Raw genomic sequence first — 14219 nt, 5'->3', positions numbered from 1 at the left:
TGTCCCTGTAATCGGGCAGCTAGTCTAGTTGATTCAGCAGCTCCAGGTTCAGTGGGAGACTGTCTCAACAATAAGATGAACAGAAACTGAGGAAGACGGCCAACATCAACCTGAGCCTCCACATGCGCACACACGGACACACGCAGAATCACACACACACACACACACACACACACACACACACACACACACACACACACGAGTATACATACACAGAGACAGACAGACCAAAAACAAAAAATGTGTAGGTTTGCATATAGCTGTTGGAAATGAATGGCCAGGCTCACCCCATCTTGATGAAGGTTTAACATGGAGAAGCTGTGTTTCTGAGAAACATGGCTTCAGGGCAGGCCATCTTCATGGGTTTTGGAAAGGATGGAGTGAGGAATGCGACAGAGATGAAGGAGGTTCAGGGAGTTCAAAGCTGGGGGCCAATATGGTGACTGAACAATCATTAGTGAGTGACAGCCGTGAGGAAACAGTCTAGTTCATAATTTGACCTTGCTACATCTGAAGGGTTTTGTTCCCCTAAATTGCCCTGTTGAAACTCTTGCCCTTGAGATGACTGCATTGAGAGATGGGCTGTGGACTGCAAGATGGCTCAGCTGTTAAGAGCATGTGCTGCTCTTCCAGAGGACCTGAGTTCTGTCCCTGCGTCCACATCCATCAACTCACAACTGCTTGTAACTCTAGCCGCAGGGGCTCTGATGTCCTCTTCTGACCTCTGTGGGTGATGCACTCACACTTGCACAAAACCCCTACACACACATGCACACACACAAATTTAAAAAATTAAATAAATCTTTACAAAAAGGTGTGGAGCCTTGGAGGCAATTAGTCCTTTATAGGAGACCCCAAGGGACATGATCTCCTTCTGCCACTGAGAGGTGAACCTTACCAGATATGGACTCTACCAAGGCTTCCAGAACTGTGAAAAATGCTTTTTTATTGTTTATAAGCCATTCAGTTACAGCAGTTTCTTAAAGGAGTCAAATTGGTGAAGACAAAATCTCAAAGGGAGAGAGGGTAGGGTCAGGCCCAGAGCATGTCTTACGTCTGGGGACTACAGGTTCTGGCCATAGGACAGTGGCATGTGGCTGTTCTATGGAAAACACTCCCTTTTCTGCCCTTGGTACAGCTGGCAGGTCCTGGGGCAGCCTTCCAGTTGACACCTGCTCATCCTGCAATGTTGCTGTTGGAAGAAGGGCAGTGGTGGACCTGGTCTGCCACTCCGCTTCTGAGAAGAGCATTCTCCTCAGACAAAAGGCTGTTGTACCTACTGATTCTCTGTGCCTTCCAAGCTGCTAAGAGAACTCTCCTTGGCCCTGCTTTCTCCAGGAAGTTCCCTGTGTGTGCACGGAGCACCCATCTAATCAAAGCGTAAGGTGCCCAAACCTGTTTTAAGTGTCTACTTAGCTCAGGACACATCAGTGGGTTTAGTGTTGGGCTCCAGCTAGGAGCATTCTGCTTAATTAAATATGTATGCTGTTGTAAATTGAGAAAAATCACAGCCATAAGCACAGTGGCTCTCAAGAAAACAAGCTAGTGAGCTGGCCAGGACCATGTTTGCAAGTGTCTCTCCCAGCCAATAGTTTTGGTCATCAAAGAAAACTTAAAATTGCCACTAGTCTTTTGTTTGTGTGTTTTGTTGTTGTTTAACTGTTTTATTTATTTTTGTAAGAGTATGTATGTGGTGTATGCACATATGTGTGAGGCCATGTGTGTGGAGGACAAAGGGGTTCTTCTCTGTTGCTCTCTGCTCTATTCTCTCGAACCAGGGTCTCCCAGTGAAACTAGAGCTGGGCTGGCAGCCAGCAAGCCGCAGTGATTCTCCTGTCCTCGACCCCTGCAGTACTGAGGTTCCAGACCCCTGCAAAGACATGTCAGCCTTTTTACCTGGGTGCTGGAGACTCACCCAAGTCCTCAGACCTGCAGAGCAGACACTCAGACCTGCGGAGCCATCTCCCCAGCCTTGGGTTTTTGCTATTATTTGTTGGGGTTTTTGTTTTGTTCTGTTGTTTTGTTTTTGTTTTTTTAAGCAAATCACATTTGGGAAACTTCAGAGTCACAAGACCAGAGGTTTGAATCAAAAGCCTTAGGTTCCTGCCCTTAATCTGAGGAACTATCAGAACACTTAGTCCAGCTCATGAAGCACCAAGAGGGCCAAGCTGGGCTGGGAAAGGTGGGGGGCTCCTGACTCCAGTTCCCTCATTAGCAAAGGAGGCAGCTGAGGTCATGCAGAGGGGGACCTGGGTCATCCAGAGACAGCAAGGTCCCATGGAATCCCAGTCCTGGTGGCTCTCCACTGGCTCTGCTGTCCTCTTCTGCAAACGGCAGCCTCTCTAAGATGCCCCACATGCCTCCCTGGAGGCCACAGGCTAGTGCCTGTGTTCCCTTCTCTTTGGTAGCCAGCCAAGAGGAACAAGCTTGCCGCCGTGACTCACCAGGTGAGCCAGTCCCCAGCGACTCTTCCTGTGACAGAAAACACTCCTCCCTGACGGTGCCCACAGGTTTGTATTCCCTGTGATTTTTTTTTTTCCTCCCTACCGTTTGGAGAATTCATAACGTGTGTTTTAAGGTTACCCCAGCACATGGCCAAAGCCTGGCATGCTGACCGTGTGGCCACCCGGAGCAGAAAAAAGTCTGGGGAGGTAGTTTGGCATGAGTTCAAGGAGGTGCTGATGCAGCCTCAGGGCTGCAGGGAGCAGGTTTGGGCAGTAGGAGGGGACGGAGTGAAGGAGGAACTTGTCGGCGCTTGTCCGCATACCCAGCCTGCTCTCTGGGGAGAAAGAGACACCTGGCATATTCAGAAGACAGAGGCAACACAGAGGAACCCAGGAGGCCCTTAGAAGTAGCGTTGTTTCTTGTATGTGAGACTCTCTTTTATTGCTTACAACACACCATGTGCTTTAAAAGTTCCTCATTGGTGGCCCCCATAAGCTCCTCAAATACACTGGCCGCCCTTAAGCAACGCTATCAGTTTGCACGCTCCGCCTTCCTGCTTTGTGGCTCTGCCGGTTATGAGTGACTGCCAGCCCAGTGGGGCTCCTGAAATCCCCATTAGGTCATCAGCAGCCAATCAGAGCTGCTGATCAACTTGGCCTAACCAGTGTTTCTACCTGGGTTGACTTAATCCTAAAAGCAAAGAAACTTGACAGCCTTCTTCAGGCAGCAGAGCCTTTAAAATGTCTTTTTGAAAGCCTACAAGTGCTTGCAGGGGGACCCTGTTATTCCCTTGGGGAAATCCCAGTCAAGAGACAATGTGTAGCCCAGACTCAATCTCAGGCTCAGCTACTGGATGGGGCTACACAGGCGTTCTGAGCAGATTTAGCTGCCTTCTAGTCTCCTCCGCAGAGCCATGTTTTCACAGAAGCGTTGCATACACTCATATGTTTCTCAGGGTCTTCATCCTAAGCTAACTGATAAGTACACTAGGCTAAATATGAGATCCTGGCCAACTTAGGCTATGGAATGAGACCCTGCCTAAAAAAAAAAAAAAAAAAAAAAAAAAGCAAAACAAACATAAATCTCCCAGTCCAGGGCTGTCCATGTGGCTCAACTGACAGAGTGTTTGCCTATCACGTAGAGGGCATTGGGTTCAATCCTCAGCGCTCTACCAGCAAGCACCATGGTATATACAACTTTAGCACCTAGGAAATGGGAGGCCGGAAAATCAGAAGTTCAAGGCCATGCTCTGTCTTGTCCTGTCAAACTTATAAATAACCTTTAAGACCAAATCCAAACAGCTAGAGAGAAGGCTCAGGGGCACCCAGTGCTCTATCAGAGGACCCGAGTTTAGATCCCAGCACCCATACAGGGCAGCTCACAAATGCCTGTAACTACAGCTCCCAGGCATCGGACACCCCACTCTGACCTCCCTGGACACCTGAACACAAAAACATACATACATGAAAATAAAACAAATCCTTAAGGGAAGAAAGCCAGACTCAAGCTGGGTGTGGTGCGACCCACCTTTGAGCCCTGCCCTCGGGAGGCAGAGACAAGTAGATCTTTGGGAGTTTGAGGCCAGCCTGGTCTATATAGCAAGACCCAGGACAGCCAGCGCTATAGAGACTCTGTCTCCAAAAACAAAACAAAAGAGTTCAGGGCCATCCTCAGCTACATAGTGAGTTTGAGGCCAGCCTGGGACATGTCAGACTGTCATCACCGCCATTTCTATGGCTCCCGCCTCTGTGCTCCTGGAGCCTGGTGTGTGAGACACTGAGCCATGAGAAACCATGGATCTTGTTTCATTCTATCCCTGCCAGGAACAGATAAACTGTCTGGACGAAAGCCAAGTTAGGTTCACTTTCATTAGAGTGCCAGGAAGCTGAGCAGAGCACTGTGTCTATGGTTTGACTTCCTGCCTTGGCCTACTTCATCTCTGTGTCTTCTGGTAGCTGGAACAGGGAAGGTGCTCAGAAGATAACTGGATGGGTGTGTACCTCCAGAAATCCATGCTGTTTTTCTTCTAACAAGATGCAAGAAACTAACTGTCCTGCTCATTTCATCCTCAGGTACATTCAGGACCCACCACAGGAGGCATGCCGGCGAGCCCACGAAAATGCTCATCAGGACAGTGCAAATCAAAGGCCCAGGGCCATAAGTGCTTCACACGCACGAGGACGGCACTCGTGGTAAAAGGCATAACCCTGGCACATTGCCAGTGGAGCTGTAACACAGTAAAGCTGCTGTAGATGTAGTCTGGTGGCTCTACATGGCTATCAAGACTCCACTAATCCTGCTGCCTCAGCATTTGAGAAGCTGTGGCTAGAGGCAGGCACCGCTGCATCTTTCTAGTATACATACATACATACATACATATGTATATACGTACATACATGCGTGTTTGTGTGCATGCATGTGTACACACATGACATGGCACTACATGTGGAGGTCAGAGGACAGCTTGCAGAAGTGGATTCTTCCATCATGTGAGTCTGGGACTCAAACTCAGGTTGTCAGACTTAGCCGCAACCTCCTTTGCTTGCTGAGCCATCTCACTGGCCCCAACAGCCCAAGAATAGTAAGTGGTGTTCCCGTTGGATGGCATTTTACACGTGTTAGGAACCATAGGTTGAGCCCATGTAGCCTATAAAAATTTTCACAGCAGACCCAAGTGTTAATGCACTGCTTAAGTTATTTAGTTAGTTATTCTGTGCTCATATATTCTAAGCATGTGTCTAGCATTGAGATCTTTTAGTCCCCAGAGTTAGGAAGGAAGGAAACGGAGCTATAATGTCAATGTTGAATGTGTATCAAATATGAACTTACAGAATAACTGCAGAAATTCAGTGTGTGTGTGTGTGTGTGTGTGTGTGTGTGTGTGTGTGTGTGTGTGTGTAGCATGCATATATGTATTTAATGTGAAATATTCTAAGGATTTGAAACTAGAAGTAACTTGGTTTGGAATGCTGTCTTTACCTCTTGTAGATCCATAACTCCCATAAGTTTCATAACTTCTTTGAATCTCAATTTGACTATGTATTGAAAAGGAAATTATGGTGTGGCCGCCATAGACTTTTGATGACTAGAGTTTAATGAATAGCTAACACTTGTAAAAGGCCTGATATGATCCGCCCCTTGGTTAGGGGTTGACACATGGCGACTGGTGAAGCGTGATGATTTATGCACAGCTGCCTCCACGTATGCTTGTGTGCGGTGGTAGGGGTGTAAAAACTGGGAGCCCAGCAGATCCTGAGTCCATTTAATAATGGGATTGTCCCTAAAGAGAACCACACAAAAGGCTTATATTCTGTTGTCAACTCTGCAGGTGAAATGGTGGGAAGAAAACAAAGCCTGGTTCCATCGGTGGTTCCAGCGCATATGATTTAAATGAAATGAGAACAGCAAAACTCCAGGAGAGCAAGAGCAGGGGCTGGTAGCACGTCAGTGGGTGCGAAGTCACAGCACTGCCTGCAGGCCGCGGTCTGACAGGACTGAGTTTTCTTTGCCAGCACAGCACTGGGTTTTTCGTTCCTTTTTTGGGGGAGAGAGGAGGATTGGCTTAAGACAGGGTTTCTCCATGTTGCCCTGGCTGTCCTGGAACTCACTCTGTAGACCAGGATGGCCTTGAATTCAGAGATCCTCCTGCCTCTGCCTCCTGAGTGCTGGGATTAAGGTGTGCGCTGCCACCGCCACCTGGCTCAGCAACACTGACTTCTCAAAGTATGTGTGTGTGTGTGTGTGTGTGTGTGTGTGTGTGTGAGAGATTTGTGTTACTTTATACATGAAAAGGCTCATATACAGCTTAAATAAAATTTGTAAAGGTTTATTTTTATTATTTTTATCTATGTGATTGTGTGTGCTCCTGTGGAGTTTAGAAGAAGTAGCTTAGTATATAGAATATATAAACACAGAATAAATAAATAACTTCAAGGTGCACCTGACACTTTAGTCCCTTGAAGGCACACGTGACAGCTTGTGAAGTTGGGAGTTGGTGAAGGCCTGCAGAGGTGGGGTCCAGATGGAGGTTCCGGGCCCCTGCCCTTCCTTTCTCTTCCTCTTTCCCTCCCAGCTGCCATAAACAGAGCCCTTCTGTCACCAAGATGTGTTACCTCACGGGCTCCAAAACAAAGGGGACTAAAAAACAAAGGTGAGAAAAAGGAATAAGTCCTGAGGGGGAGTTTTCTCAACACACACACACATACACACACACACACACACACACACACACACACACACACACAGACTATATTTTTGTGTGTATATGTTTATATATTATATATAACTTATTATATATTGTATATAATTGTATATATGTTTAAATTATATTTTATAAATTTTTAAATTAACTTATAAAGAAAACAAGTGAGGCTGAATCTTATTCTTAAGCAACTAGCCCATAACCAGGCTTGAAAGAGACCCTGAGTGTGTGTGGTGTCTCTAAGCACACTGCTGTCACCCTGTCCTTAAGTAGGGTGACTGCCACGGCCAGTGATGGAAGTGACACAGAATTGTCTCTAAACTGTGGAATTAGAGCAAGGATTAAGCAACCCTGTGATTTACTTCTGGGTGACCTGCAGCTGAGGAGCTGCTGGTGGCACAGAAAGTCACAAGGCATTGTCATTTTGCTGTCTGAGACCAGCAGTTCATCAAGCCTCTGTGTGGGCCTGATTCCCGCCCAGGGAATAAACAAGGTGACATCATGGTGCCACACTCTCAAGGGACTGTTTGAGTTGGCCTGCTGTTTGCTGGTTGGAAGAGGCTGGTCTCTTGGGATGCTTGTCATCTCTATGGCTCACAATCCTGTCACTCTCAAGGGACGGGTGACAAACTGCAGTCTCTCGGTCCCTTTGCCCTCCTCATGGCCTTCTGTACTCAGTCTGCTTGTTTCCACAGTCCAGAGAGTTCTGGCTGTGTGACTTCAGGAAAGTACCTGAGCATCTTAGGTTCATAGTCCGCTCAGATAAAGAGCAGAGTGCTACTGACTCCCAGGAGTCACTGTGAATTTCAGCTAAGCATCTACTTGGAACACCCCTGGTGAAGGCCAGGCAGAGAGTGGACACCCCGTAAATGATGGCTTCTGACTGCTCTTCATGGAAAAGACACCACTTCAAATGTATATTGAGGGGGCTGGAGAGATGGTTCAGTGGTTAAGAGCACTGGCTGTTCCTGCAGAGGATCCAGGTTAGATTGCCAGTATCCACTCAACTGTTTGCAACTCCAGTTCCAGAAGATCCAATGTCCTTGACTGGCTTCTTCAGGCACTATATATGCATGTGGCACACACACACACACACACACACACACACACACACACACACACACCTCTTCAAATATCCATTAAATGAGAATGGCACTCAGTGGCCAGAAAAGGGAGGAGAAGCCATCCTGTCAGATCCCATTGGCAGTATCCAACATGCATTAGCTCTTCAATGACTATGACATTGAGAACCAACACTTACTGAGCACCTCAAGAAGCAGCAACGTTTAGTGAGCATCTACTATATGACAGGTACTATTTATAGGTCATTTGAGCCTCAAAAAGACCTGAAAGGACTTGTTTTTAACAGGAAAGTTAGAATTTGAATCCAAGACTATCTGATGACCAGCCATTATATAATACTGGACCATGCTAATGTCACTCATGAGGATGAAGAGACAGGTTCCAGCTTGCAGAGGACAGCTCTTTTATGGATGAAAACATTGTGGGTCCTGTAAGCAGTCCAGCAAATCTGGAGCCTAGAACCAGCAGCCTCCACGGAGTGAATGAGTCAGTCAGCTCAGGGCTGTTAAGTGGTGTGGTCAGCCATGCAGAGCTGTTTGGAGGCTTCTCTGTAGCTCTAGGGCCCCTCGGCTGTGACAGGAGGGGGTACTTTACCAAGCAGCCTTGGCAGGGACTGTGGGATACATTTCAGCAAAGGTGACACGATCCTTCTCTTCGGGGGCAAGCTGAGCATCATGGGCGGACAGGATCAGGTGTTCCCATCCCTGGAAGGCTGCTGCATTTGCCTGACCCCTGTCCATCACCTTGGGAAGATGATGTACTGGTTAGTATTTTGTCAACTTGATCCAAGGTAGGACCATCTGGGAAGGAGGAGCCTCCACTGAGAAAGAGCTTCCATTTTCTGGCCTGTGGACAAGTCTGCGAGGTTTTTTTTTTTTTTTTTTTTCTTGATTAATGATTGAGGATCTAACCCAGTGTGGCTAGTGCCACCCCTGACCAGATGGTTCTGGGTTATGTGAAAAAAAATCAAAGAGGCCAGGCGGTGGTGGCGCACGCCTTTAATCCTAGCACTTGGGAGGCAGAGGCAGGCTGATCTCTGAGTTCAAGGCCAGCTTGGTCTACAAAGCAAGTTCTAGGACAGCTAGGGCTGTTACATTGAGAAACCCTGTCTTAAAAAATATAAATACATAAATACATAAATAAATAAATAAATAAGCAATTAAAGCAAGCCATGAGAAGCGGCATTCATCCATGGCTTCTGCTTCAGTTCCTGCCCGCAGGCTCCTGCCCTGAGTTCGTGCCCCGACTTCCCTCAGTGATGGGCTGTGACCTGGGAGTTGGGAGTTGTAAAATAAACCCTCTCCTCCCCAGGCTGCTTTATCACGGCAGTAGAAAGCCAGGGAGGACAAGCAGATTTTCTGACACGGGTGCTTGGACGCTGCCCACCTCCTCTCACAGTCAAACCTCTGCCCTCTCCCTCTCTTCCCTGACAGCCCTGTCTCCATCCCTCTAGTCTGTCCATGTCCTTCTCTGTTCCTGCGTGGTTGGGAGAGGGGCTAGCACTGGTGACCTCGTGTTTTGGGTCACGTGGGGAAGATGTCTGTAATGCCCAGACTTCTGACGATACCTAGCCATGTCATTCTTTGCCCGATCCCTACGTGGTACGTCGTCTGGTCTCTCTAACCTTGAATCCCATTCGTAAGTGCCCTTTATCAGCTTAGGGTGGACATCTGGCCAGGCTGGGGCTGAGGGAGTTAGGGAGGGAGGAAGGAGGAGGCCACCACCCAGCATCAGGACAGTGGGCTTTCCCAGCGTTTCTCAGGCTAAGTGGGTACTCTTAGCTAGCTAACTCTGTGGACAATGTGAAGAGCCAAGTGGAAGGCAGCGGGATTCAGGTCAGATGTGCTCAGCGCTGTGGCCCTTCAGGGAAGGGTTGTGAGCATCTGGTGTAGATGGTCTTCAGCACTTCTGCCTGGCTCTGTCAGGCTGACAGTGGGGCTTTGGAGAAAAAGCTGAACCTCTCCGGAGCCTTTATTTGCTCAGCTATAAGGTAGCAAGTGATACTCCCGTCTTCTCGCTCATTGTAAAGGTGGAATTTAATCCCCACTGTGAGACACTTAAGAAGGACATGTGACCTGATGCTTGATGCGTGGAGGAGGGACTGCTGGAGGTGGTCGGGGTTTAGTGAGGTCACGAGGGTGCAGCCTCATGGTTGACTCCAGCCGCTCTGTAAAGACGGTGGGAGGGGCTAGGGCACAGCTGGGTGGTTCGAATCCCGTGTTCAATCCCCAGAACTGCCAAAAAAAAAAAAAAAAAAGGTTAAATTTAAAAGAAGAGAAAGCAGGACTCACATGCTCCTCTCCCTGTCTGTCACTGATTTCTGCACCTTCTGAGACTGGGCCAGCAAGCCGGCCCTCACCAGATGCCGGTGCCATGCGCTCGAACTCCCCACCCCCGGAAACTATGAGCCGAATAAGCCTTTATTCATTTTAAAAATTAAAAAATAAAATTAATCTAGCTTATGTGTTCATTTGTGTGTATATGTGTGTGGTGTGCACACGCCACAGCACATGTGTGGGGGGTCAGAGAACAGGCTGTACCAGCTGGTTCTCCTCTTCCACCATGTGATTCCTGGGGTCAAGCTCAATCATTAAACTTGGTAAGCACTTTTACCCACCAAGCCCAAACCTTTATTTATTTATTTATTTATTTATTTATTTATTTATTTATTTATTTATTTATAAAATGACCATGTCTGTGACATTTGGGTATAACAACAGAAAACAGACTAAGATACTTGGTTTTGATCTTTTTCTCCTCAAAGTAACCAGTTCCCAAGACAGATTTATTTTATTTTATTTTATTATTTACAAGGTCTCTTGTAGCCCAGGCTGGCCTTGAACTCTCTATGCTGGTGAGGATGGCCTTGAGCTTCTGATTCTCCTGCTCCCACCTCCTAGGTGGTGAGATTACAGGTGTCCTCCACCAGGAGCTCTCCATACCTCCGGATGACTCCATACCTCTCCATACCCACAGAGATCATGGCATTGCTCGTGACTTTACTGAGCTAGAATGTAAATCTAAGCTCCAAGATTTCAGTCACCATGTGTGTGTCATGGAGCTGTTGGCCGAGGTCAATGTTTGTGAACATTACAACCTAAGGGTTATTTCAGAGGGCCAGACTTAAGCCTGCACCCTAGAAAGTGTTTTACAGCTAACTCACTACAGAGGAATCTTTCTTGAGATGGAAGTCTGTGATGTCTTTGGCTCTGTGTGCACAAATGTTCCGGTACCTTAACTGCCACCGAGCAAAACCAACTCTTGCCGTCCTTGGAGACCAACATGCCAGCTAGCTAGCAGTGGCCAGGGGTCTCAAGCTGCTGTGGGTGTGGAAGAGCCCTTCCTGCTGCTTGGAATCCGAATGTCCCACATCTGCTCCTAATGATTCATTGTGTTGGCTTGGTCATGTTTGGATTTGTAGACATTTCTTATGTTATGGGATTGATTTATAGTGAACAGAAGTATAAATAAAATTAAATATATAGTTGGGAGAGAGGGAGAGGAAGGGAGGCAGGGAAGGAGAAGAGGGAGGGAGGACTGCCATCTCCTGGGAAATGCTCATATCCCACATACATTGCTCCCTTCTGAACAAAACCCTGTGCCTGCCCATTGTCCGTGGGAACCGAGCTCCCAGCAAGTGCAGGTGGGGATGAGTTTCTCTGGCATGCTGCTTCAGCTCCAGGGGCCAGTGAGAGGTGAGAAGGGCTTTTCTATACTTTGGATCTTTGGGGGAGGGAAGTTGTGGGGTGTTGGAACAGAGTCTTACTATGTGGCCTAGACTGGCCACGCAGTTATCATTTCTCCTCTACCGGGAAGGCTGAGATTATCAGCCTGTACCACCATGCCCAGGTTATAGTTCGGATACTCCCTAGTGGAGCATGTTCGGAAGGCTTCATTACTGCTGGGGTGTTACTGGGAAATGGAAGAATCTTTAGGAGGTACAGCCTAGTCAGAAGTTAGGACATTTGGGGTGTGCCCCTGCTGGTGTGTGTGTGTGTGTGTGTGTGTGTGTGCGCATGCATACATGCATGATGCGTGTGTGTATCACAGCACACATGTGGAGGTCAGAGGATCTCCTCTGACAAGTGAAGGATCTCCACCTTGGGGGTCAGTCCTTGCCTCCTACCTCGTTTGAGACAGCACACTTGGTTGTTTGATCCTGCGAACATCAGGCTAGCCAGACTGCAAGCTTCTAGGATTCTCCTATCTCCACCTCCCGTCTTGCTGTAGGAGCACTGGGCTTACAGACATCTGCTCCTGTGCCTGGTTCCGAGGATCTGGACTCAGGTCCTGAGACCTGCACAGCATGCCCCTTGCCCACGGAGTCATCTCCCAGCCCATGGGATACGCCCTTGAAGGGGATGGTGGGACCCCAGCCCTTCCTTTCTCTCTTTTTGGCTTCCTGGCTGCCATGAGGTGACAGCCTCCTCCTCCATGTACTCCCGCCAGGATAACTATGCTGCTGTGAGCTCAAGGAAACAAGACCAAGTGACCGTGCACTAAAATCTCTGAGTCTGCAAGCCAAAATAAGCATTTCCTCCTGGGAAGTTACTGCACGTATTCACCACAATATTAAAAAGCTAGCGAACAGTGTTCTAAAAGCAGGAGAGCAGTAGAGGACATGTTATCATGTGTCTCATACATGTGTATATATGGCAAGCACAAGCTATTAGTAACTTCTCCCATTTTTCTTTAAACTATTTTTTATTTTTAAGTAATTGTGTGTATCTCTGTGTGTATGTGTGTGTGTGTCCTGTCTCTCTGTCTGTCTGTCTGAGGGTTTGTACACATGAGTGTGAGTGCTCTCAGAAGCCAGAAGAAGGCATTGGATCCCTCAGAGCTGGACTCGGGTGGGTCCTATGCAAGGGAAGCACATGCTCTTAACCACTGAGCCATCTCTTCAGCCCCCCTTTCTCATTTTATTCCAACAAAAGCAACTTAAGGAAGGGAGTGTTCTTGTGGTTCACGGTTTGTGGGTACAGTTTATCATGGCGGGGAAGGCATTCCAGCAGGAGCCTGAGGCAGCGGTCACAGTATGTCCCCAGTTGGGAAGCAGAGGACGGAGAGAGGATGCTGCTCAGCTCACTTCCCTGTTTTTATTCAGTCTGGGTACCCAGCCTACGAGATGGTGTTGCCCGCATTCAGGATGGGGCTTTCCTCCTCAGTTAAGCCTTGCTAGACACATTCCTATAAACACATCCACAGGTGTGTTTCCATGGTGATTCTAAATGTCAGTTTGGCAATGAAGATGAACATTTACATGCATGAATGTTCTTCACTGGCCTTGGTGTGTAGCTTAAAACCAAGATGAGCCCTGAGGTTTGTCCACAGCTGAGTGGCTATACAAACTGTGGTCTGTCCACACTACAGAGTCTTGCTCAGCAAGGAGATGAACGGGCTAATGATACATATAACTGCATGGATGAATTGCCAGCAAATTACACAGAGAGAAGGAAGAAGATCCCCCAAACTGCCCCCATCCTGTATAACTTCCATAAGTTTGAGAGGATGACATTTTAGAAATGGAGAATATATTGCTCTTTTCCAAGGGTCAGTGGTGGTGGAAGGCTATAGGGTCAGGGAAGAGAATGTGGTAACAAAAAAATGTCGCATCAGGGGGCCAGTCATGGTGACACAGGACTTTAATCTCAGCACTCAGAAGGCAGAGGCAGGTGGATCTCTGTGAATTCAAGGCCAGCCTGGTCTACATAGTGAGTTCCAGGCCAGCCAGGGCTACTTAAAGTGAAACCTTGTCACAAAAACAGAGAAACTTAAACAACATAAAGCCATTTCGAAAATCTTTGCGTGACACAACCATCCTATGTCTTAAGTGGGGAGCCGCACATGTGAACCTACACACAAGCTATGATGCTTAGAACTGAACACATACTCGTATACACACACTACTGTGGTTGGCATGTGTGTGCACCCATTGAAACTTAACCACCACGGTGTTGGAATTAAAAGGTGGGGCTTTTCTGGGGCAATTCAGACCCTTCTCCCATGGGATTAGGTACTGTTGGAAATGAGTATTAATCATCCACTTGACATAATCTGGGATGACCAGGAGATAGACCTCTGGGCATGCCTGTGGGGAATTACCTTGATTGCATTAATTGAGCTGGGAAGACCTGCCACTGTGGGTGGTGCCATCCCTCTGGCTGGGATCTTGGACTGCCTAAGCAGAGAAAGGGAGCTGAGCAGCGGCCTTCATCCCTCTCTGCTCCCTGATTATGGATGAGACACGACCAGATGCTTCAAGCTCTCTTGACTTCCCCACCACGATGGGCCGCAGCCTGGAATCATGACCGGAAGAAACCATTTCTTCCTTGGGTTCCTCCGTCAGTGTTTTATCACAGCACGGGATGAGTAAGATAGGACCCTTTATAAAAGGGCTTAAGAGTATGAGTTCAGCTCTCCTGCTCTCCCGCCTGCCACCAGATGAGGACAAAGCATCGGGCACCATCTTGAAAGCAGAGGTCAGCCCCCA

General features: G+C 47.9%; 1 long non-coding RNA gene across 1 annotated transcript; it reads left to right on the top strand.

Annotated features, from left to right (window-relative positions):
• Nucleotides 1-1770: 1770 nt before the first annotated feature.
• LOC143272470 (uncharacterized) lies at nt 1771-6810 on the top strand. Its single transcript, XR_013050087.1, has 2 exons — nt 1771-2510; nt 4518-6810. It is a non-coding gene; the product is annotated as an uncharacterized LOC143272470 (long non-coding RNA).
• Nucleotides 6811-14219: the final 7409 nt, after the last annotated feature.

Source organism: Peromyscus maniculatus, chromosome 3, assembly GCF_049852395.1.
Source record: "Peromyscus maniculatus bairdii isolate BWxNUB_F1_BW_parent chromosome 3, HU_Pman_BW_mat_3.1, whole genome shotgun sequence".
Lineage (NCBI taxonomy): Eukaryota > Metazoa > Chordata > Mammalia > Rodentia > Cricetidae > Peromyscus > Peromyscus maniculatus.
Note: the sequence above shows the minus strand (reverse complement) of the source record. Positions and strands in the feature narration are given on the sequence as shown.